Here is a 25844-nt window from a genome sequence, read left to right as displayed (position 1 = left end):
GTCTTGGTGGTTCCAAACTTCTTCCATTTAAGATTGATGGAGGCCACTGTGTTCTTGGGGACCTTCAATGCTGCAGACATTTTTTGGTACCCTTCCCCAGATCTGTGCCTCGACACAATCCTGTCTCGGAGCTCTATGGACAATTCCTTCGACCACATGGCTTGGTTTTAGCTCTGACATGCATTGTCAACTGTGGAACCTTATATAGACAGATGTGTGCCTTTCCAAATCATGTCCAATCAATTGCATTTACAACAGGTGGAGTCCAGTCAAGTTGTAGAAACATTTCAAGGATGATCATTGGAAACAGGATGCACCTGAGCTCAATTTTGAGTCTCATAGCAAAGGGTTTGAAAACTTATGTAAATAAGCTATTTCTGTTTTTTATTTTTAATCAATTTGCTAAAATGTCTAAAAAACAGTTTTTGCTTTGTCATTATGTGGTATTGTGTGTAGATTGAGAATTATTATTATTTTTAAACCATTTTAGAATAAGGCTGTAACTTAACAAAATGTGGAAAAAGTCAAGGGGCTGAATACTTTCCAAAGGCACTGTATACTGTACACTGGCTGTGCTTGTTTGTATTTAGTAGTAGGTTTATTTTGTTTGAGTGTGTGTGAGAGAAAGTGAATGACAGCGTTTGTAGTAAGGTTTTTGCTATTTTTATTCTGTGGTCTGCCCAGCCCTTATTAGTAACACGGATGTCTCAGTCATCACGGGTTAATGTTTATGTACAGAGGGAGAGAGAGAGAGAGAAAGAGGGAGAGGGGGGAGAGAGAGAGAGACAAAGAGAGCAGCCTGTCAGTCTCACTACCCTCATGGCACTCCTCACCAGAAAGACATCTGTTGTCAATGGCGATGACGGTGATAACAAGCAGTCCATGTAAGCAGTCCATGTTTGGACAAAGTGGTTGATGTGGTTGATGTGATGTCATCCTAATAGTGTTTCAATGACGACCATTCTCCACTCTAGACAGAAACCCATAATGAGATTGGGACAAGTAGCCCTCTCGACGCTCTACCAGTCAAGAGCACATCTTCTCAGTCTCTCAGTTAAGTATTGTTATTAACGAGTCCACTCCATTATCCATGAGGATGCAGACTCCAGTTCCGGATTTTGTGCGTCACCAGGCTGTGTGAACAGGCAACGAAAGTGCCTGCCTGCCTGTCTCTACGCTCTGCTAGGCTGTTGTGCTGCAGTGGAGAGGTTGAGCCGAGCTTAGGAGTAGTCTTGCTGGAGAGCAGAGCATCTTGCTGTCATCTTCCCCTTTGCCCTTTTTTGCCATCTTCTTCAGAGGGTTCGGATAAAACAAAAGGAAAGGAAGAGAATAAAGAAGGACAAGAAAAGAGAGAACTGACATCAGTGAGACTGATTCGGAGTGAGAGTGAAGCATCTCTCACACACATGACTGTGTGATCCTCTGCTGTCATCGTGTGAAAGACAAGCCCATGCTCTCTGATGTCTCCTGCCTCTAGACACCTTGCCAGGTAAGTTCTCTCTCTTCTCTTCTCCTTTGATATAACGGATAGAAGAGTGGCACAGGAGTTTAGTTCTTTTTTCTTTTGAGATAGAAAATACATCTCATCTGTTCTGGTGGTATTGTAGTGACGGTGGGGTTGTGTTGATGGAAAGGTGGCATGATGATTAAACAGGTTAATGTTGGAAGTAGCAGCCGCTTGCTTCAGCATCTGTCAGAAGGGAATACGAAGCAGGCGTGAGAATATAGAGAGATGGCTAAGCCATATATATCCTTCAATTCTATGGCAATACAGTTAGCCTAACCACGGGGTTCCCTTCAATAGACCAGTGATCCTTTCACAAATCTCTGCAATATCTCATATCTGTGTGTTGCACATTTTTGTTGTTCTTGTCCTAGAGCATACTCTTTGCTTCCATTTTTAAATGGAAACTTCACCGCTACACGCTATTTGGGGTGTTTTTCCAGCCTCCCTACATAATTATAAGTGATGCGAGGTGTTTGACAGAATTATGCACCATAGCTGTGTTTTAAATGTTCGCGCCGGGAGAGTTCAACCAATGATTTCATTGGTTGATTGAGCCTGCTGTGATCAAAAAATGTTTTCTAGCAATTATTGTGGCCTTTGTGTTTTCCCTATTGCACGATCACGCTAGCAGCGAGTAGATACAGTACGGTTGGTCTTGTTTATTAGAGCCATTGGACTTCCTATCTGCCAAGACAATGAAGAATACCTAGGCTGACTCATTTACGCTGGCTTTGTAAAGACTACAGCCTGATGGGAGCCCTACTTCCCTGTCCAATTGTGTTCCCACCCTCGAAGGCAGACCTTTAAAAATGGGAGAGGTACTAGTTTCTACAGGTTCACAGGAGCTATGTTACTGTGAACTGTCTATCTGAGATGGCTAGCTAAATAATTACAATGTCTGCTTCTGATGATTCTTCTTTCCAAGAAGAGCTGGACGACAAAACAATTGTTTATGTTCTTTTACATACTAACATAGGGACATACTGCCATATTAATTTGAGCTGGAATATGCTGAAGAGGAGTTGAGACAGCAAACACAAGACACCAGCAAGCAGTGATGGGGCTCTACGGTCAGACTGGTGATGCCTATGCAGGTGATGGCCAGCCATGCAGACAGAAGAGGAATGTCTCTGCTGCAACAAATTACATTGCAGACAGTTCTTACTGGAGAGGGTCAGTGCAGACCCCATGGAACGTGTGTGTGTGTGACAGACCATCGAGATTTCGACGTACGTATGGATAGAGCTGTTCTGGAGACGTTCTTCAGAACCTCCAAGATCAACTGGCGGCGGCAGCCTAGACCAGCTAGACCAGGAGGGCAAATGACAAACGATTAAGTCGGTTTGCTGTCGGTAGCTAGCATGAATGTAGTAAGCTCTCTTTTCAGACGAGGCAGTGTTGTTCCGTATAGTATACATTTGTGATCGATTCGGCCATAATGTGGCTTGCTAGTACCACTACAAACCAAGTTGAGCTAGCTAGCTTTGTTTGCTACACCCAAAATGTACTGTAGCCTAATGTTATAGCTAGCAACCTAGTTAGCCTCAAGACATCTCATTAGGACTAGCTCTAAGGTACCAGAACACATTGAGAAAAAAGTGTCAAACACAACGTAGCAGCCAAGTAGCCTACTATCTATGGTGGTGAAACGGACAGCACGCTCCAAGGTGCTAATTAATTAAAATCATTTTAGACGTCCGAATATCTTATAGCCTAATTTTTTAGACATCAATGTACAGCAAAAAAATGTGACAACACTACAGAACACCCGCCATATGAACACATACTCAGCTGTGGGGCTTACAAAACCTGAATTTCATATCATTTTCATATAAGACGTCAATGTAGCAGTAGAACAAATTTCACAATATCGGATTATTACTTCAAATTGAATAAATCAAAGTAGGCGACAGCAGAATACACATATGAGAATATATAGGCCTCGTGCCTATGTGATAATATGAAGCACATATTCAGATTACAAACTCGTTCTGTGCTGTGAAGGTAAAGGGGGAAGAAAATTATATCTTCGTTTTCAAATCCTCCCACATTGACACTCCACATGTTAAGTCCATTATATCCTGAGTCAACTTTGGGCATGTGGCTGTGATGTTTAGCCTCCTTCTAAGGCTGTTCTGAAAACTAGCTGTAGTGTCTATTTTTTATTTTATTTTGAGTGTTCACCTGGGTGTCCTCTTTAGCCTTTTTTCTGAGGGCTATTTGTTTTTTTTGTTTTTTTACGTCTGATGCATAAAATGTTAATTTACTGTACATTCCACCCACTCTTTTGCTAGTATAATCCCTCCAGTCGTTTCTAGTCCCAAGCTCCCTACCTTTTTGCATGTTGTACAGCCCAACTTTGAATTCTGCATGACAAGTCAGGGGTTATATGTTTGCTTGTTCTTGAATTGCAAATTGCACTGCCCCCCCCCCCCCCCCCCAGCTCCCCGTCTCCCTCTCCCGCTGTGTCTGACTCACTAGTAGGCCTACTAGCTAGTGGAGGTGCCAGTGGTGATGCTGAACTGGTGGGATTAGCATCACCATCAGGAACAGTTTGCCCCTCACTCTTCTCCTCAGGCACTGACAGTTCTCTGGCTCGTTCTGGGTTCGATTCACCATCTTTCTCTCGATGTTTGGACTTGAAAAACTCAATTTCCTTTTCTTATACATTTTGTATTTGGCTTTCCCACTATTCAAATTCAGTAGGGAGACGACTAGACTAGGCTACGTGATGTGACGTGATTACGTAGGGAGCTCTTCACTAGCTGACCACTACTACCAAGACCTGTGTCAAGATCAGTTACTTACCCCACTGGCCCTCCCCATAACCTCTATGTACAAATAAGAGAGCAGGTCTGTAATGATTACATAGAAGGATCACCACAATTTTACATGATGGTCTTTCTGGGGGCGGGAGAAATAATGAGGAGGCAACTTGATTTAATGCTGATCGCTTTTATTAGAATGTCTACAGTGTCGGGATGCACGATATATTGGTGAACATATCGGAATCGGCCAATATTAGCTAAAAATGCCAACATCGGTATCGGCCGATGTCTAGTTTAACGCCATGTGCAAAAACCGATGACAAAGCTGACGTGCGTACCTATTTAACGTAATGACCCCACGTAAAATTTTGCGCTAGACGTGCAACACAGCATTCATAACCTAGCGCTTAATGTCTGCTGTGTGGATCGAGCAGTCAACAAGTCGAGCAGTCATTTGAAAGAGTAAGGAAATTTCAGCGAGTCAACTCAAAAGGCAAAATCCATTAAAGCCAAGATAATGGAATTCATTGCCCTTGACAATCAATTGTTCTCTGTCGTGGGTGATGTTGGCTTTCGCCGACTGGTCAAGCACCGGTACACACTACCAAGTGCACTATTTTTCAGATGTTGCCATATCGGAGTTACACAGTAATAGCATCACTGCTATTAGCTTCACGACATACATACTATGGAACGCTGTTTGGGTCTTTGCGTGTCAAAAAAGATACAGTAGCACTGTCAAAGCTGTACAAAAACGTCTGCAAACAAGCAAACACTGGCCACAAACGATGTGTTTACAATACCACGTTGGTAATAAAGCATAATTTGTTCGACCGCAACTTCTGGGGTAACTAGCTTTAGCTTGGTACCTAGCTAGCACCAATACAACCAGCCTGAAAACAATGACCAGTAGAAACTGCAGTCATTTTCATTATTCTTAGCAATGATTTAGGAATCCTTGTGTGTAAGTATTAGCTAGCTTGCAACTTGTTGTTCGCCTATTGAAATTGAACTTCAGTTCATGAAAATAAATAGCTAGCCAGCTATTTAACCCTGTTTTCCAAAGCTAATGTTATAAGCAGCCAGCTAGCGAAGCTCGACCGTTTGGTTATGTTTTGGCCACAATAAGGATTAGGCACAATATTGGAATGTGCCTTCAATATAATAGTATGTCATTGACAGTGATGCAAATGAATACAAATAGTAGAATTATGCCATACTTTTATTTTGAAGGCTAACCGCAAAGTCCACAATTATGGCTAATCCTTATTGTGGCTAGCTTCACATAGATGGGTCCGACCACCATTAATCTTATAAATTAGGGTTATTTTAGATGATGACAGCTAGATATATAGTTAGCTAGCTAACTATATAGCTACTGAAACAGATTATGTCGTTTTGCTATGTTTTTGGGGAAGAACATTGTTTGCATCCATGAGCTAGCTAGCTTTTTTTGTGACCAGCACTGTAGGTACGCGAGACAACTTTATCAGCATCAAACAATTCGTATTGATGAATCGTTGTAACATGAAATACAAGTGATAGTGTAGTCATTGTGTAATAACTACGTAAAAAATGTATGAACGCGTTAAATTATTATGTGACGTGCAGTCATAGTCAGGTTCTTATTGGTTAACAAGCTTATTTGACACGTCAAATAGGGTTATCTACTGGTCATTGTTTGCTTTTTTTGATACGCAAAGACCCAAACCGCGTTCCATAGAAATCCTGGATGAGAATGAAATGACGGAACAAATTAACAACGAAACGGCACAGCAAGTAAGTGAAAGAAAGGTTTTGATTATGTTTTACTGTTAATGGGGACATACATAAATGCCAACAAAATACATTTTTGGTCAGTGTGGTGTGTGTGTGTGTGTGTGTGTGTGTGTGTGTGTGTGTGTAACCTTTATTTAACTAGGCAAGTCAGTTAAGAACATATTCTTAATTATAATGACGGCCTACCCTGGGCAAACCTGGACAACGCTGGGCCAATTGTGCGCCGCCCTATGGGACTCCCAAACACGGCCGGATGTGATACAGCCTGGATTCGAACCAGGGACTGTAGAGACGCCTCTTGAACTGAGATGCCGTGCCTTAGACCGCTGCGTCCATGTGTGTGTGTTAACTATTTAACTGTACTAGAATGCTTAAAAGGCCGCAATTTTTTTAAATATCGGTTATCGGTATCAGTATCGGGTTTTTTTTGGCAAGGAAAATATAGGATATCGGTATCGGGCAAAAATGTCATATCGGTGCATCATTACTACAGTGCAAACAGTTAAATAATTAATGAATCATGCCGCGAGAGGTACCGGATCTGGGCAAATAGGTGCCAGAACAAACAAAGTCAAATCTGAGAGGTGCCAGATCATGTTCTGGCAAGATCTGGCTCAAATTAAGCACTGAACACAACATATAAAAGTATTCCTGTTGTAGAACTGTAGTATTTATTATAGGTGTTAGTAGTATATTTTTGTTCTACTGTATACAGTATATGTCATACATTGCCATAACTCAGCGTTTCCCAAACTCGGTGCACATTTGGGTTTTTGCTCTAGCACTACACAGCTGATTCAAATAATCAAAGCTTGATGACTAGTTGATTATTTGGATCAGCTATGTAGTGCTAGGGCAAAAACCAAAATGTGCACCTTGGGGTCCCAAGGACAGAGTTTGGGAATCACTGCCATAACTCTTCTTGCATACTACTGTGTAAACTCACCTTGGTCTCCAAAGCAAATATACTTTGTCTTGAATACAAGCTATGTATACTTATTTGCTACATTGACCAACTTCATTTTTTTAAACATGTTTATTTGCCAACAAATGAAAGTTTGCTTTACTTGACACCGAGCGTCATAACACATTATGACACTGTCATAACCATGTCATAATATGTCATAACAGCTGACATAACCTGTCAAAACCAGTCATAATATGGTCATAACACTGTCAGGACACATATATGTGACCGACCGGCTCAAATCGGTCTTATGTAGCAAAATTTGATATTGTGTTTTTTACATTGGTTAAAAGCAGAGACAAAATAGTATATCATACACTACAGTTGAGGAACAATGGGAAAGTTAATCTGCTTTGAACTTTGATAAACTTGTAAATTCCCTTTTGAGAAAATGGCCTTTGAATTTTTGGTTTAGCACCCACCCATTTTTTTAAGGGTTGATCCGAGTGTTCTGTACAGCAGTCAAGCACCCAAGCTAACTTGTTAGCTAGTTCCAGACACACATGAGAGAACAGCTCACTGAACATTACTCGCCCAAGCAGAGCTGGTTAGGCTGTTATGTTATCCAGAACATTGGTGACTGCAACTGTGCTGACACCGGCCATAATGGGTGTTGAGCGTTCTTAAATTCATCAGTTATTCTGCTCTCTGGCACACTCAGACAATAGTGCTCTAAAATTGGAGTAGATGGCCAGACTGAATTAACGAACGCACCCAAAATGGTTACTTGCATAGTGGAGTCTTTTGTTAAGCCAGAGCAAATTTACCAGCTATGTCTATCAACAGTTGTCGCAGTGACATTCTATTGAAATGGTTATTTGCATAGTGGAGTCTTTTGTTAAGACATGTAGCTAGCTAGCTAAACAATGAACCATAATCCCAAATCACGACCTTACTATATAAGCAGACAATGAAATCTTTTACAATATTCAACGATTACATTTCTGTACAACAGGGTATAGGCTACATGTGCACCACCAAGTCAGAACAGTAGGCTAAGTTATGAGGGGGAAAGGGACCAAATTATTAGGTTGAGGCCCATGGGCTACTACCAGCTTACTACACAACATCCACTTAGTATTACTTTCTTAGCTACAGTATACATATCTCCCTGGCATATTACATCATTTATGCAGCAGCATACAATACATTTTTGGACTCACCTTGTTGTGCTATTCTCACTTGAACAGGAAGGTGGCGTGGCGGTCCTTCTTGTGGGCGAATTTTGTCATCAAACTCTGGCATTCTCTGGATTCAAGACAACTGGGAACTCTGAAAAAAAAACAAGATTGAATCATGATGTCAGTGATCTTCAGGTCGGAGCTCTAGAAAGAGGCCCGAGTTCCCGACTTGGAAATCCGAGTTGGATGACCGTTCAAGACGTACTTTCCCAGTCGGAGCGAGTTTTTTTCAGAGTTCCCAGTTGTCTTGAACACGGCAGAAGTGATGCTGGATTGACAGCATGGCCAATGTATTCAAACTTTTCTGGCCCATGGTGTTGCATGTGAATGTTTATCCTTTTAAGCTTGGAAAAGAGACCCATAAACCCAGACTTGGACCACACACCCACTCCACTGAATAGCAGGCTAGTGATTGCTTTGCAACACTTGCAGTTAGCCATTGATTCCTTCCAAAACACTCATTGTTGAATTTGTGATTTCCAACTTGTTGTGTAATGTTTATGTCCAATGACCGATGAGCGCCGACACTTTTGGTTGGTAATTTCTCTCTGACAAGCATTGAAAAGGATTTGTCGACTTGATAAATGACGATGACTGCTTGTCTAGCTTGCTAGCTAAGATTTTGAAAGTATGATGTTGGCATGATCAGTCCAATCAAAGCTATGGTAGATGTAACATGATTTGACGTCATTTTATCTGTGGCCAATGACCTTGAGCCTTCTTGGATGGGCACTTCTAATGTAAATCTATGGCTACACCCAAGGGGCTTGGATTTTCAAGCTCTCCCAGTAGATTTTGCAGTGACGTAGTGTCCCCATGAGTGACAGAACACTGAGCCAATCATGGCGCAACTAGAGAACATTACCAACCCCTACGCTCCGTATTTTCCGCTGGCTGCCCCGCTGAAACACCTGCGTTTTGTATGCAGCTTAATTAACTGATATGTGATTTGTATTAATGCCAAAATAACATGCAAAACAGGCAACAAAAAGGTTTTATTAAATGTTTTATTATTTTTAGCTAAACAGGTGGGGCTCAGAACAGGTGGGAAAGACCTGCCCTAAATGTATTGCATTATTTTATGGCAGGTTATGACACCTACATAGGAGTGTCAAAACCCACAAAACCTACCACACAAGGCAAAACATCTCATTACACCATAGCCTACTTGTCAACATTTTCTGAATTATCATGTAATTGCGCACAAAATAATGTCAGACATGCACCTATCCCAATGCTCTGTTGCTGATGACTGGGATGAATGCACAAGCCGATTTCTGGAGCAGGACAAGACACCCTCTTTTTGACTGATGACTGACATACGGGCATGTACAAAATGTGATAGGCCTATCTGGCTTCTATGATTATGATGGTCATAATGCTTCTTGACAATGTCATACATTTTATTATCTTAGTCCAAGTAAAGTGACACAGGATAGTCATAATGATTCTTGACACTGTCATAAAGTGCATTTTTTTGGGGTCCAAGTAAAGTGACACAGGATGGTCCTAGTGCTTCATGACAGTTTCATAAAGTGTATTTTAAGTTATTTAAAATATGATGGGGGAAAAAACAACAACAAAGGACTTAAGAAACACATTTTGAAATGAAAGGAAACTTCTTGGCAGGGAAAAAGGTACATTAGAATAAATGTGGATTTCAAATCAAATCAAATTTTATTGGTCACAAGTTCCGAATACACAGGTGTAGACCTTACTGTGAAATGCTTACCCTTCAAGCCCTTAACGAACAATGCAGTTCAAGAAAGAGTTAAGAAAATATTTACTAAATAAACTAAAGTCAAAAATAATAAAATAACAATAACAAGGCTATATACAGGAGGTACCAGTACCGAGTCAATGTGCGAGGTACAGGTTAATCGAGGTTATTTGTACATGTAGGTATGGGTAAAGTGACTGTGCATAGATAGACAGCGCGTAGCAGCAGTGATAAAATAAATGTCAATGTAAATAGTCCGGGTGACCATTTGATTAATTGTTCAGCAGTCTTATGGCTTGGGGGTAGAAGCTGTTAAGGAGTCTTTTGGTCCTAGACTTGGCTCTCCGGTACCGCTTGTCATGCGGTAGCAGATGCAACAGTCTATGACTTGGGTGACTGGAGTCTTTGACAATTTTTTGGGCCTTCCTCTGACATGCCTAGTACATAGGTCCTGGATGGAAGGAAGCTTGGCCCCAGTGATGTACTGGGTCGTACGCACTACCCTCTGTAGCACCTTATGGTCGGATGCCAAGCAGTTGCCATACCATGCGGTGATGCAACCGGTCAGGATGCTCTCGATGGTGCAGCTGTAGAACTTTTTGAGGATCTGGGGACCCATGCCAGGGAGAAAAATTGTTGTCGTGGCCTCTTCACAACTGTCTTGGTGTGTTTGGACCATGATAGTTCGTTGGTGATGTGGACACCAAGGAACCTGAAACACTCTAATGTAGGTGTCATAACCAGCCATAAAATAACACAATATATGTCATAACAGGTGTAAATATATGGGTCATAAATGTTATGACCATGTTATAAGTTATGTCAGTTGTTATGACACGGTTATGACTGTGTCATAACGTGTTATGACGCTGGTTGTCAAGTAAATATGACATGGTTATGATTCCTGGTGTCAAGTAAAGTGTTGCCGAAAGTTTAAACGATACACCAACTCCCTGCATCATTTGTTTTAGCAGTAAGATTATAGCTAGTTACTTCCAAATCCATTCCTTTTTTTTTTACAAGGTATTGATCCAGAAGTTGAAGTCAACACTTTATTGGTTTCTGATGCAGCTAGAATCATTTAGTCACTTGTCAGTACGCTTGTAAAAAATATTATATAAAACATTTTATATCAAACTCCATTATATACATACAGTACCAGTCAAAAGATTGGACGTACCTACTAATTCCAGGGTTTCTCTTTATTTGTACTATTTTCTACATTGTAGAATAATAGTGAAGACATAAAAAAAGGAAATAACACATAAGTAGTAACAAAAAAAGTGTTAAACAAATCTAAATATATTTTATATTTGAGATTCTTCAAAGTAGCCACTCTTTGCCTTGATGACAGATTTGCACACTCTTGGCATTCTCTCAACGGACTTCAACTGGAATGCTTCAACAGTCTTGAAGGAGTTCCCACATATAATGAGCACTTGTTGGCTGCTTTTCCTTCACTCTGCGATTCACCTTATCCCAAACCATTTCAATTGGGTTGAGGTCGGGTGATTGTGGAGGCCAGGTCATCTGATGCAGCACTCCATCACTCTCCTTCTTGGTCAAATAGCCCTTACACAGCCTGGAGGTGTGTTGGGTCATTGTCCTGTTGAAAAACAAATTGCAGTCCCACTAAGCGCAAACCAGATGGGATGGCGTATCGCTGCAGAATGCTGTGGTAGACATGTTGGTTAAGTCTGCCTTGAATTCTAAATAAAATCACTGACAGTGTCACCAGCAATGCAACCCCACATCATCACACCTCCTCCTTCATGCTACACGGTGGGAACCACACATGTAGAGATCATCCGTTCACCTACTCTGCGTCTCACAAAGAGACGGCGGTTGGAACCAAAAATGTCAAATTTGGACTCATCAGACCAAAGGACAGATTTCCACCTGTCTAATGTCCGTTGCTCATGTTTCTTGGCCCAAGCAAGTCTCTTCTTCTTCTAACAGGCACACCTGTTAATTGAAATGCATTCCAGGTGACTACCTCATGAAGCTGGTTGAGAGAATGCCAAGAGTGTGCAAAGCTGTCATCAAGACCAAGGGTTTTCAAGTGCAACAATCTTCTGTGTGTATCAACAATGGTCCACCACCCAAAGAACATCCAGCTGGTATCAAGGTCGTCATCATTAGCAGCAGGATTAGTCTAGTCGGTGATTAGCCAACATTTTACTGCTTTGTCCCCATCAATACACACTCAAACAAGGTACTACAGTATATCCACCCAGCTCGTGTCAATAGATCATGCTGACTAACCTTCCCACGCAATACCCCCCCCCCCCAACAGACACCAGTTGGTCACCCACCCACACCATCCCCTCCTTACTAAAAACTCTGCTTTTCTTCCAATTAGACTTGAAATGTTGCATAAACAATCAACTAAGCCTCCATAATACAAAGAACTACAGTAGACGTTTTAGCCTAATATAAACACACTAACTATGGCAGCATGACACGGACCATGCTTATGCCTAGCTCCAGTATATGTATTGGCTCATCATGGAGTCATTGAAAGATTTAACAAAGGTGATTTACACTAGTTCCTGGTGCTGAGCTTGATGCCGCTGCAGATGTTGATGGGATCGAACTCTGTAAATAGGCCAGTTACGCTAGCCTCTGTGGTAGTTAGTTAGGTATCTCAGGGTTTTTTAAACACGAAGCCCCCCCCAATACACTTTTAGATTTTTGCCCTAGCACTACACAACTGATTTAAATAACCAACTCATCATCAAGCTTTTATTATTTGAATTAGCTGTCTCGTGCTAGGGCAAAAACCAAAACGTGCACCCAGGGGGGGCCCCAGGACCGAGTTTGGGAAACCCTGAGCTAGCTAACGATTAGATACAGTCTGTCATAATCTTCATCTTCTGAGGAGTAAGAAATATCGGACCAATACGCAGCGTGGTAAGTGTCTATACTTGTACTTTTATTTTTTTAAACGTGAACACTAAACAAAACAAGAAAACAAACGACAGTCCTGTAAGGGTACCCAGCTATACAAAGAAACAACCACCCACAAACACAAGAGAAAATAAACCCACTTAAATATGGCCTCTAATTAGAAGCAACGACAACCAGCTGCTTCTAATTGGAGGTCGTTCCCAAAACTAACATAGAAATAGACAAACTAGAAAACCCACATAGAAATAGAAAACATAGAACATAAACCAAAACCCCCGAAACACACAAAACAAACACACCCCTGCCACGTCCTGACCAACTACAATAACAAAATGACCCCTTTACTGGTCAGGATGTGACAGTACCCCCCCCCCAAAGGTGCAGACCCCGAATGCACCTGAAACAAAAAAATGCCAAAACAATAAACCCAAACTAAAGGGAGGGAAGGGAGGGTGGCCACCGTCACCAACGGTTCCTGTGCTACACCCCCCCATCCCAAACCTCCCCCCACTGAGGTGGCTCTGGCTCCCCACTCTAACCTGTCCACCCCCGCTGAAGGCTTAGGGCTGTAGTGCGTCGCTGGAGACCTCGGACTGGCGGGCGACTCTGACTGCGCCGGACTGGCGGGCGACTCTGGCTGCACCGGACTGGCGGGCGACTCTGGCTGCACCGGACTGTGGGCCGTCTCTGTTGGTTCCGGACTGTGGGCCGTTGCCGGAAGCACTGGACAGGGCACTGTCGCCGGAACCTCTAGACTGGGCACTCTCGCCGGAAGCTCTAGACGGGGCATTGTCACCGGAAGCTCTAGACGGGGCACTGTCGCCGGAAGCTCTAGACGGGGACTGCACACTAAAGGCCTGGTGCGTGGGGCTGGCTTTGGAAACGCCAGACTAGGGACGCGCACCACAGGGCTAGTGCGAGGAGCAGGAACAGGACGTACTGGATTGGGCAGGCGCACTAAAGGCCTGGTGCGTGGGGCTGGCTTTGGAGGCACCAGACTAGGGACGCGCGCCACAGGGCTAGTGCAAGGAGCAGGAAAAGGACTTACTGGATTGGGCAGGCGCACTAAAGGCCTGGTGCGTGGGGCTGGCTTTGGAGGCACCAAACTAGGGATGCGCAGCACAGGGCTAGTGCGAGGAGCAGGAACAGGATGTACTGGATTGGGCAGGCGCACTAAAGGCCTGGTGCGTGGGGCTGGCTTTGGAGGCACCAGACTAGGGACGCGCACCACAGGGCTAGTGCAAGGAGCAGGAACAGGACGTACTGGACTGGGCAGGCGCACTAAAGGCCTGGTGCGTGGGGCTGGCTGTGGAGGCGCCAGACTGGTGACACGCACCTCAAGGCTAGTGTGAGGAGCAGGAACAGGACGTACTGGACTGGGCAGGCGTACTAAAGGCCTGGTGCGTGGGGCTGGCTTTGGAGGTGCCAGACTGGTGACACGCCCCACAGGGCTAGTGCGAGGAGCAGGAACTGGATACACGGGCCTTGACTACACACTGGAGGTCTAGTGTCCTGACCCCTTTACTGGTCAGGACGTGACACAGTCTGGTTGGCTGTAGTTAACGTAACCGTACGTAGCTAAAGTCAGCTTGCAAAGGTGCAAATCACATCGCCAGATAGCAGCTAGCTAATTACATTGATTTGCTGGAATGTCAAGCCAGCCTATTATGAAAGCTATTAATCTAGATTTTAGTTTAGATAAACAAATGTAGTTCGCTAGCTGGTTAGCTAAGATAGCTACTTTACCTCTGCTCGACTTCTTAGTAAGGTAACCAATGGAATGTTACCCCAGCAGCCTGTGCTTGCTTGTAGTTTGCACATCCAGGTACTGAACACCACACCATGACTAAACTTTACAGTTGTTGTCGACACAAAAATAAAAATAAATAGTTATTCTCAAGCTGATGTTGTCACGTTCTGACCAGTAAAGGGGTTATTTGTTATTGTAGTTTGGTCAGGACGTGGCAGGGGGTGTTTGTTTTATGTGGTTCGGGGTTTGTTTGGATATGTGTTTATGTAGAGGGGTGTTTGTTTAGAGTGTCCCGGGGTTTTGGTTAATGTTCTGTTAGTATATTTCTATGTTCTAGTCTTTCTATTTCTATGTTCAGTTGATGGGGTTGACCTTCAATTGGAAGCAGCTGCTCTTCATTGCTTCTAATTGAAGGTCTTATTTAAGAGGGGTGTTTTTGTCATGGGATTTGTGGGAAGTTGTTTTTGCACTGCTGTGTTTAGCCTGCAATACTGTGTGTGCGTGCGTTCGTTCGTTTTCTTGTTTTGTCATTTAAGTGTTCTAATAAATGTTAAAATGAGCACTCAACCCGCTGCGCCTTGGTCTACTATATACGGCGACCGTTACAGATGTTCTATGAACGAGTGGCTGGTCCAGTGAGTAACGTTAGCTACCTGTTGACACCCATTCTCAAACAGATGCACCTTGACAGGGGCGGTACTACACCCTGAAATCACTATGAATTCTGGATATTGTTGTTTGCTTACAACCAGGAAATGTAGGTTCTACTGGTGAGATAAAGAATCACTCGTATTTGCATGTAGTGAGGAAAGTCTCGATTTTTATGACCCATACAGTGTCTTCGGAAAGTATTCAGACACCTTGACTTTTTCCACATTTTGTTATGTTACAGCCTTATTTTAAAATGGATAAACAAAAACAAACATCCTCATTAATCTACACACAATACCCCATAATGACAAAGCGAAAACAAGTTTTTAGAATTTTTTTCCTGATTTATTACATTTAAAAAACAGAAACCTTATTTACATAAGTATTCAGACCCTTTGCATCATTCTTAAATGGAAGAAGTTTGGAACCACCAAGACTTACTAGAGCTGGCCGCCAGGCCAAACTGAGCAATCGGGAGAGAAGGGCCTTGTTCAGGGAGGTGACCAAGAAACTGATGGTTCCTCTGTGGAGATGGGAGAACCTTCCAGAAGGACAACCATCTCTGCAGCACTCCACCAATCAGGCCTTTATGGTAGAGTGGCCAGACGGAAGCCACTCCTCAGTAAAAGGCACATGACTGCCCACTTGGAGTTTGCCAAAAGACACCTAAAGACTCTCAGACATTGAGAAACAAGATTCTCTGGTCTGATGAAACCAAGATTAAACTCCTTGGCCTTAATGCATCACATCTAGAGGAAACCTGGCACCATCCCTACAGTGAAGCATGGTGGTGGCAGTATCATGCTGTGGGGATGTTTTTCAGCAGTGGGGACTGGGAGACTGGTCAGGATCGAGGAAAAGATGAACGGAGCAAAGTACAGGGAGATCCTTAATGGACACCTTCCAACAGGACAACGACCCTAAGCACACAGCCAAGACAACGCAGGAGTGGCTTTGGGACAAGTCTCTGAATGTTCTTGAGTGGCCCAGCCAGAGCCCGGACTTGAACCCGATCAAACATCTCTGGAGAGACCTGAAAATAGCTGTACAGCAACCCTCCCCATCCAACCTGACAGCACTTGAGAGGATCTGCACAGAAGAATGGGAGAAACTCCCAAAATACCGGTGTGCCAACCTTGTAGTGTCATACCCAAGAAGACTCAAGGCTGTAATTGCTGCCAAAAGGTGCTTCAGCAAAGTTCTGAGTAAAGGGTCTGAATACTTATGTAAACGTGATATTTCATTTTTATTTATTTTTTAATAAATTACCCAAAATGTCTATAAACATGGTTTCGATTATTTCATGATGGCTTATTGTGTGTAGATTGATGAGGAAATTAAACAATTTAATAAATGTTATAATAAGGCTGTAATCTAACAAAATGTGGAAAAAGTCAAGGGGTCTGAATACTTTCCGAAGTCAAAGGTATTATATGTTAATAACAAACTAATGGACAGTTAAAGAGCACCAGGGAAATTTCCCTTTAATCCTCATATCATACCCACCACATGCAGGATTTCAGCAGCGTTTGAGAAATGAATGATAAAATGCAGTGATAAGACTCAATTGCAGTCAATTAAAAGTGCTGAATAGTATTATTAGACGGGGAAACCCAAGTATTTTCAGTAGACTAATGCTCAGAAGCTGATGGCGTAGACACTCTGTGTCAGTACTGGTTAGAGGGCAGTGGGCAATTCACAAAGTGAGCAATATCTCTCACTGGTTTGTGTGAGTGGGCGATGTCAGCCTCTCATGTGTGCATTTGTGGCTGTGGGTTTCACTAAGGTGTGTGTGGCAGGGGTTTGAACTGATTCAGGGAACACAAAAGAAAACCAAAAAATAACAAACAAATTTGAGCAACGGAACCAGGAACGAAAATGATCTCTAATGTTCCGGAACAGAACTGTTATTTACAAATCTTGAGAACCGGTTACTATATATGTATATATATTTGAATATTCCTGATGAGTATATAATTATATAATTATATAATTATATAATTTGGTGAAGTTATAATGCTAGGAATAGCCTCAACACATTCCAGTTCACGTCATGGCATGATGTTCAGTGCTTCAAGCCAAGCCTCCTTCAGGTCCACCCCTCGTTCTCTCCTCACTGGGGACATTTCTGTCGCATCTCGCGCTTGCAGTTATCTGACCAATCAACCATGTAAACAACTAGTTTACGCGTTCCATAGCAAGGTTTTCTATCTGTGCTAATCGGTCAAGTAAATTAATGAGGTATTTTGTAAAAACTCTGTTGATTTCACAGGCTAAAAAATTTAAGAAAAGGATCTAGGACTATATGAACCGTTACATTTTCTTGGGTTCGAACCCGTTCAGAACTTTCTTTTCTGGTCAGAACACTGAACATAATAATAATTTTGGTTCCAACCCCTGGTGTGTGGGTGACTGTGTGTTTTGCATGTCTGTGAATGATATGTGCTTTGATGTGCTTTGAGGTTGCATGAGGGGTAAAGGGCTGTTTGAAAATGGGTAATATATATATTTTTATGAGTAATATACCACATCTTCTGTCTGAAGTGTGTGTGTGTGTGTGTGTGTGTGTGTGTGTGTGTGTGTGTGTGTGTGTGTGTGTGTGTGTGTGTGTGTGTGTGTGTGTGTGGTGTGTGTGTGTGTGTGTGTAGGGCTGTGGCGGTCATGAAATGTTGTCGGCCGGTGATTATCAAGCAAATAACTGCCGGTCTCACGGTAATTGACTGTTAATTAGCATAAAAACATTTAGAATCTCTTGGCTTCCACGCATAGCCTACAAGCGACTGATGCAGACCCTTGGAACATCTACATTTTAAAAAGTTTAATAAATCCATTTAATATAGCCTACACCATCGCAATAAATCCATTATTTATTTTAGACAGGTCTAAAGAAACATGATATGAAGAAAATGTCTATTTCAGCAGAACAGAAAATCTCGATCTTATGTTGGGCCTTGATCTGGCTATGCCATATTGCTGTGGGCTACACTAGTTCATTTAGCAGACAAGATTTGCTTAGAATTCTGTGGCATTATTTTATAGTATGAAGAATACAATTGAACATAGCGGAATAAAATAGAAAGGATATTTTCTCCAACCGATTTCAGGGTGTGCACATTCTGTGTTGAGTGTTTAACAAAGTAACAGGTCCTCCTACAGTATATGCTTAATTTAGTGAGTTATTTATGTAACTGTAGTTATGATACAAATGTTGGGCTATATGTTTTGATTTTGAATACATTGTAAGACTGCATGATGCAAATCTAATGATGATTTGAAAAAGTTGCCTGAGAGGCATGAGCTCTGCTTTGTTTTTTTAGGCAGGCTGCACACTGCCTCTAAAAATATCCATGCCTTTTGCGGCCATTTTCCGTTGTGCGCTTGGGCTGAATATAATAATTATAATTCCCTTCTCCCAGCTGCGTGCTCCGAAGCACCTCTCAATCACATGGCTTTCTCAGATATCTAAATTCTTATTAGCCAATGCCCGTCACATGATTGGGTCCTTCTCACAGGCATCTCCAGTCCTTCTCACAGGCTACAAGTGAAGACAGACACATCAGAGCTGCAACTGTGTATGTCCAAGGTGCATATTGAAGATGTTGGAAGAACTGTCCACATTTACTTTTCGTCAGCCAACAAGATGAGTAGGCCTAACAAACAGCAGAAGCACTAGCCTATGTCAATCTATTATCCCCCATAGTACAAAGGTTGACCTATTCTATTGGTAGACTTGTCCTGCGATAAATAAATATTCCAAACATCATCTGGGACAGTTGTGGGATGTGATAGATCCCAAATTAATACAACCACTAGCATTAAAAAAACATTTAAAAGCTATGAGGCTGATGCAACAGATCAGAACGTTTAGCTTAAAAAGTTGATAAACTATTAGGCTATTTTTTCACATTATAAGTGCAGAAATGCACACACGGCTATAAGGGCAAATGTTCCAAAATGCAATCAGTTAGTGGGAAGATACCATTCTCAAAAGTGAACACAAATGTGATTATGCATGTAATGCTTTCTTATAAATGTGTGTCGTGTCTTTGGCTATGCCGGATTAAGTGATATGACATGCTATTCTATAAAATCATTTCTCTGTAATTAATATTACCTGATTGAGCTATCATGTAAATGTAATTAACTAGAAAGTCGGGGCACCACGACAGAGTGTTTATAGAGCTGTTATCTTCCGAATAAACTCTGAAAGACCTAGTAATATTTTACATCAATAGCAGTCAATATTAATTGTCACCTTATTTCACTCTCATCTGAAAGTTGTAAATTCTTGGTTATCTTCACGAACCCTGGCTAACAAGTTGAATCAGAAATACAAAATTGGGTTTAATTATTTATTTACTAAATACCTAACTAATCACACAGAATTACATATACACAGAATGCAAATTATGTCATACAGAAAACGTCCCTGGTGGACGGAGACGACATGACGTCTGGTTACACAAAGGAAAAGGGGTTGGGTTTGAGTGAAAGAGCAGGAAGACTGAGGAACAAAGGGAGAAGCTCTGCTATCGTAAATACAGTATCTTATGCATTCTAAATTACCGGCCATTTGGAAAAGGGAAATGCAATAAATATTTACTCTGAGCTGCGCTTCGGTAGGTTGGTCGTAGATGCTGGTCGTATTGCCCAACAGAGATCTTGCTGTCCTCGGAAGAATGTCTCTGGTGGTAAATTGGATACGTTGTAGTATCTTCGTTGTGTGTTAGACAGAATACGTCGTCCGTCCTTTCCTAGCCCACGTTTACAGCTGCTGTTGCTAACTCAACGGCTAGGATGTCTCACTTCTTTAGTGAATAAGAGTTCAAAGTTCATACCATTCACAACCAAAGCTCACGCTGAGGTTGGCTTAGTTCTTAGTCTTTTTTAACGTATGGACCGTCGTCCTTTCGTCCTCGGAACAGAAGGTTACATTTTCGTCAAGGGCTTATATAGTGGAGGGAGAGAAGGGTGTGTTTCATAGTTTATAACCCATGTCTCATCACAGGGGCGGGCCACTGATTGAGCAGGGCTCTAACCTTATGAAAACCCAATTCTCTCATTTGGAAGCTAAAATTACATTTAATCTTTTCACAAATAGCTTCATATTCAAACATTTAAATTGCACAACAATTCCATGGGAATCTGATAACTAGAAAGTGTAGACTTTCCCAGATACAGTTTATGTCGTCCTGTCATCAGTCATATTGTCTCAGATGACAACCGAACTGACATCATATTCATTAAGTACCAACGCATATTTTCAACTGGTTCTATTACCGAAATATGGTTCCTTTCCCCCCACTTGTTTGATGTTTTCAGACTCTCTATGTTTAACAAAGGCTATTCAAGAGTCCTTCAGTAGAGTCAGAGAGAGAGGGAAGGGAGAAAAGTATTTATGGGGGGGGGTCATAAACCTTACCCACAGGCCAACGTCATGACAGGTGCATTGTATACCAGTTAGGCTCTACACTGGTTGTAAAGCAGATTAATGTGCTTCATTTTTAAAAGTTATTTGGCCACTTTATCAACTTTATCAAAACATATAGGCCTTTGGGCTAGGCTACATGAGGTGTGTGACTATGATTTGAAAAAGTAGCAAAAAAAGGCATGCGCTGTTTCTTGCTTAACTGCACACAAGCCGGGCATCATTCACAAGTGATAATATATAATTCACAAGTGATAGGCTAATATTGTCACCCATCAGACTATTATTGGTTGAATCTTGTCTTTACATATACTAAATAATATATGTGTGACATTTGTTTTGGTTTAGAATGCACCATTATCATGCACAATGATTATCACACGGGACGAGATCCGTAATCATCTGCGCAATCCACAATGGAACGAAAGCCAAAACACACTGCACAGGTACTCACACCCACCAATGGACATTGTAACAATAATCAACAGCACCATGGTGAACAAAGGGCACATATATACAAATACAATCAGTGGGAATAGGGGCCAGGTGTGCGCAATGAAAGTTCCAGAGGGATCTGTGACACCGTGGTTCATTTCCATGCCAACCAGGTAAGCTATACTCCTGTTGTGAAGAGAAGCAATGTGCTTAATATTAGGAAAGTTGATAAATACATATAGTCATCCTAGCCTATAGAAAGCTGATGGGATCCTCTTTTTAATAGAGGCCATCACTAAGTTTTCTCACACAATTGCAGACTATAGAAATGTTGCGCAACATGAGCTGATTGGCACTCATGAAGTGTTTGATTAGATTTTTCGATTACATTTGCATTGATGTCAGACTGATTAGAGGGACAATAGAGTGCTTAGTACCAGGCAGTTAGCAAGTTTGGTAGGCTACTAATGACCATCAGCAGCATCAGAGCTTGGAGAAGCCTAATTACCGTGACTAAATGGTCACATGGAATTTGACCGCGGTCATGACTCGTGACCGCCAGTGTGGCAGTAATACAGTCACCGTAACAGCCTAAGGTCAGTGTTACGCTTTTCCTACCTGATGGTTAAAGTTAGGATTTAGTGCGGTAGGGAGATCTGTGCCTGGAGAGGTGGTGTTCCACCTGGAGTGAGGGTCTGACTCAAGCCATGCAGGCTTAAGTCCCTCGCTCTCTGGCTTGAAGAGCTGCCACAAACCCCTAGCGCTCGGGGCTTCTCCTTGCTATGGGCTAAAGCTGTGACTATGTGTGTGCGTGTGTGCATTTTTGTGTGTGTGTGTATGTGTGTGACTGTGTGTGCGTGTGTGGCATTCCATACGTAAGGCACTTTAGACTTTAGACACTAGCTAACACATAAACAAGTGACATACAGTATAGCCATCATACTGAATGCCAAGGCTGTTTCTCCGGTCTGAATGTCCATCCTGGTTAGGCTTCCTAATGCACTGCAGTCCCTGATGGATTTAGATGCAGGCTGGCCACCGAGGTGAGTGGAGGGGAGAACGCTCATAAATTTGCACACACAGTCAGATCAATAATTTTTCATCTGATACTCAGAGGCTGTGTGTGTTTGGCTGTGTGTGTGTATGTGTGTGCTGTCACCTGGCTATTAGTCCTCTCTCCCATGCTAGACCTGAGCTAGAGGCTGCAGGTATGAATATTGATTTGGCCCACGGATTCAGTGGCCTGTCAGCATGTCAGGATAAACCCGAGCGTTGTAGGGAGACCGATGCGCCTGTTGAAATGTAAAATGATCCTGTCACTTTTATTTTTCGTGAAGACCGATGGCTTGATTGCCATTTGTGGATCTGAATCGGTAAACAGAAGGTTTCCATATTGCATTAGTTGGACTTGATTGATGTGGTTGAGAGGGGTCATTTGGTGGAGCCCTTCAGATGTGAGAGATGTGGGTGTGTTGAACCACACATGAACATAAGAGTGTGTGATGTTCCTTTTTTCGGATATGGCATCTTAAATGCCCATCAGACATAAACTACTAGGCTACAGCACTATGAACATTGACAAATGCCCCCAGCCATTTTCAGTGTTTTGTCCACTGACGTCAGATATTATTGACGCTGAGCTTCTATTGCGGTTGACAGTTCTGGAGGAGTAATGTAGCTAGCCTACTGAAAATATTACATTAGCAAAGAAAATACCGCAAATATTGTTTTGGGGGTGGGGATCACATTGACCACAATTTATTGACTATAATATACGCTGAGTATACAAAACATTAAGAACACATGACAGACTGACCAGGTGAATCCAGGTGAAAGCTATGATCCCTCATTGATGCCTGTTAAATCCACTTCAATCGGTATAGACGAAAGAGAGGAGACAGGTGAAAGAAGGATTTTTGAAACTTGAGACAATTGAGACGGATTTTGTATGTGTGCCATTCAGGGGGTGAATGGGCAAGACAAAACATTTAAGTGACTTTGAACCGGGTATGGCGCACCGGTTTGTGTCAAGAACTGCAATGCAGCTGGGTTTTTCACGCTCAACAGTTTCCCATGTTTTCAAGAATGGTCCACCACCCAAAGGACATCCAGCCAACATGACACAACAGTGGGAAGCATTGAAGTCAACATGGGCCAGCATCCCTGTGGAACGCTTTCAAAACTTTGTAGAGTCCATACCCTGACAAATTGAGGCTGTTCTGAGGGCAAAAGGGGGTGCAAGTCCTTATAAGGAAGGTGTTCCTAATGTTTGGTACACTCAGTGTATGTCTATATGATCACCATTATTGACACTGTTTAGGGTAATTAAACAGTATCAATAATGGTGATCATTTGGTCCACTCGACTGATGACACACACGTGCACATACAGACACACATGCATGTGGACGTATGCACACACAGACATATGCACACACACGTACGCACACACACCACACCACACACACATACACACACTGGGCTCATCCAGTTGACTAACAGAGAAGACAAGAAGCCAAGGCTACTTAACAAGCAGCAAATACCCAATGAGACGTAAAGTCATAATGTATTAATCATGATGTACAGTATGCCTGATTAGCATGAGCATTACTGTAATCTCTATTATTTATATTACCGTAAGATATTGTTACGTCCTGACCATAGTAAGATGTTGTTTTCTATGGTAGAGTAGGTCAGGGCGTGACAGGGGGTGTTTTTCTATGTTTTGTATTTCTATGTTCATGTTCTAGTTTTGTATTTCTATGTTGGTTTTGTTTGGGATGATTTCCAATTAGAGGCAGCTGGTCCTCGTTGTCTCTAATTGGAGATCATACTTAAGTAGGGTTTTTTTCCACCTGGGTTTGTGGGAGATTAGTTTTGAGAAGTGTCTGTTTCACCTCTGCGTCACGGTTTGTTGTTTTTTTGTCATTCAAGTTTCTTTATGTTTTGCATAGTTTCACAGTATAAATAAAATGTGGAACGACAAACACGCCGCACTTTGGTCCGCTCATTCCTACGACAACCGTGACAGATATATTATTTATATTGCTTTATTATTTATTTAACTGTAATCTGTATTATTTATATTACTGTAAACTATATTATTTATATTACTGTAATTTGTATTACTGTAAAATGTATTATTTGTATAACTGTATTATATTACTGTAATATGTATTATTTATATGACTATAATCTGTATTATTTGGCTGGATGTATATTAGGAATGGTTAAATGTGAGTTTGCCCTGTATGACAGAAGCTATTGTGTCAGATTGTCAGTGTTCTTCATGGATAATGTTTTTTGACTCCAATCAGTGTCCGGCTGACTCCATCTGTGACGAACACACACACGCATGCACACACAGACGCACAAACACACGCACGCACAAACACGCGCACACGCGCGCAAACACACACACACACACACACACACACACACACACAGAGGCACACATGCGCAGCCAGACAACATCAATGATGTTCTGAACAGCAGGTTGAGAGCTTCAAGTTCCTTGGCGTCCACATCACCAACAAACTAACATGGTCCAAGCACACCAAGACAGTTGTGAAGAGGGCACAACAAAACCTATTCCCCCTCAGGAGACTGAAAAGATTTGGCATGGTCCTCAGATCCTCAAAAGGTTTGCACCATCGAGAGCATCCTGACGGGTTGCATCACTGCCTAGTATGGCAACTGCTTGGCCTCTGACCACTAGTCACTATAGAGGGCAGTGCATACGGCCCAGTACATCACCAGGGCCAAGCTTCCTGCCATCCAAGACCTCTGTACCAGGCGGTGTCAGAGGAAGGCCCTAAAAATTCAACCTTTAGTGCAGCACTCATTCCTGAAGGGGATGGCAAAGTTGAACTCAGTCCAAAAGGAAAGAAAACCCTCTCTTCTCTTGCCTCAGCAACTTGCACCACCAGTTAATAGCCTATGTTCTACTGCAACCTGTGTCAATGCCAGACATCAGCTCCATCCACAAGAAGCCTACACTTCCAGGCAAAGGATTTAGGTAGGCAATATGGAGAAAAAGCCTCCATGCATACAACATTTACATTAAAATGCCTAATTTACGGCTAATTTAGTTCAAACCCCGAGTGCCTTTGTTTTAGTGAATCATTCATTTGAGATCCCCTTCTCTCTGCATCTGAAGTGTAGAGCAGAAAAGCAGGTGTGTTTCAGAAACATGTATAGCATGAGGGAGTGAGTAGAGAAGTAGAGAGCCTTTTCTTCAGTCCCAACTTTAGGTGAAGTTAACCAGTCATGTATTCAGTTTTTCTTATATAAATGAGAAAAAAAACTGTCTCAGTTTTTCTTCGTATCTCTTTTTTTTGTTCTGAGGTTTAAATTCCTCCGTTCTTTGATGCTGAGTCTCGGGGCTTCGCTCCCCGTGTTGCCATGGAGACATAATCAGGCAGTGTTGTCGGTGGCGCTTGCATTTCTCTGCATACAGTACCACACCAAGCCACGGCACTTCTTGGGACTCACCAGCTCCAGCTGGCTGTGCGTAGGTGGTGGGCGTGTGTGTGTATGTGTTAGCGTGTGTTTGTGTGTGTGTATGTGTTAGCGTATGTGTGGGAAATGGAGATGGAGAGAGATAGGAAAGAGGGAGAGGAAAGTGGGTAAAGGGAAAATGTGTGTGTGTGTGGGAGGGAGGGGGACATTCTGCAATGGTGCACTTTATTCCCCTCCTGTTTGATCCTTGCCCCCCCCCCACCCCACCCCACCCCCTTTAAGGCCATT

At 42.4% G+C, this 25844-nt stretch overlaps 1 protein-coding gene across 1 annotated transcript in view; it reads left to right on the top strand.

Moving 5' to 3' along the window:
- Positions 1 to 1115: 1115 nt before the first annotated feature.
- LOC115172763 (disks large-associated protein 2) overlaps positions 1116 to 25844 on the top strand; it is a 207647-nt gene continuing 182918 nt past the window's right edge. The window contains exon 1 of the mRNA XM_029730497.1: positions 1116 to 1489. The gene's annotated coding sequence lies outside the window, so the exon portion shown is untranslated. The remainder of the gene's footprint in view (positions 1490 to 25844) is intronic.

This window comes from Salmo trutta, chromosome 33 (genome assembly GCF_901001165.1).
Source record: "Salmo trutta chromosome 33, fSalTru1.1, whole genome shotgun sequence".
Lineage (NCBI taxonomy): Eukaryota > Metazoa > Chordata > Actinopteri > Salmoniformes > Salmonidae > Salmo > Salmo trutta.
The sequence above is the reverse complement of the archived record's forward strand: the minus strand, read 5'-3'. Positions and strand labels throughout refer to the sequence as shown.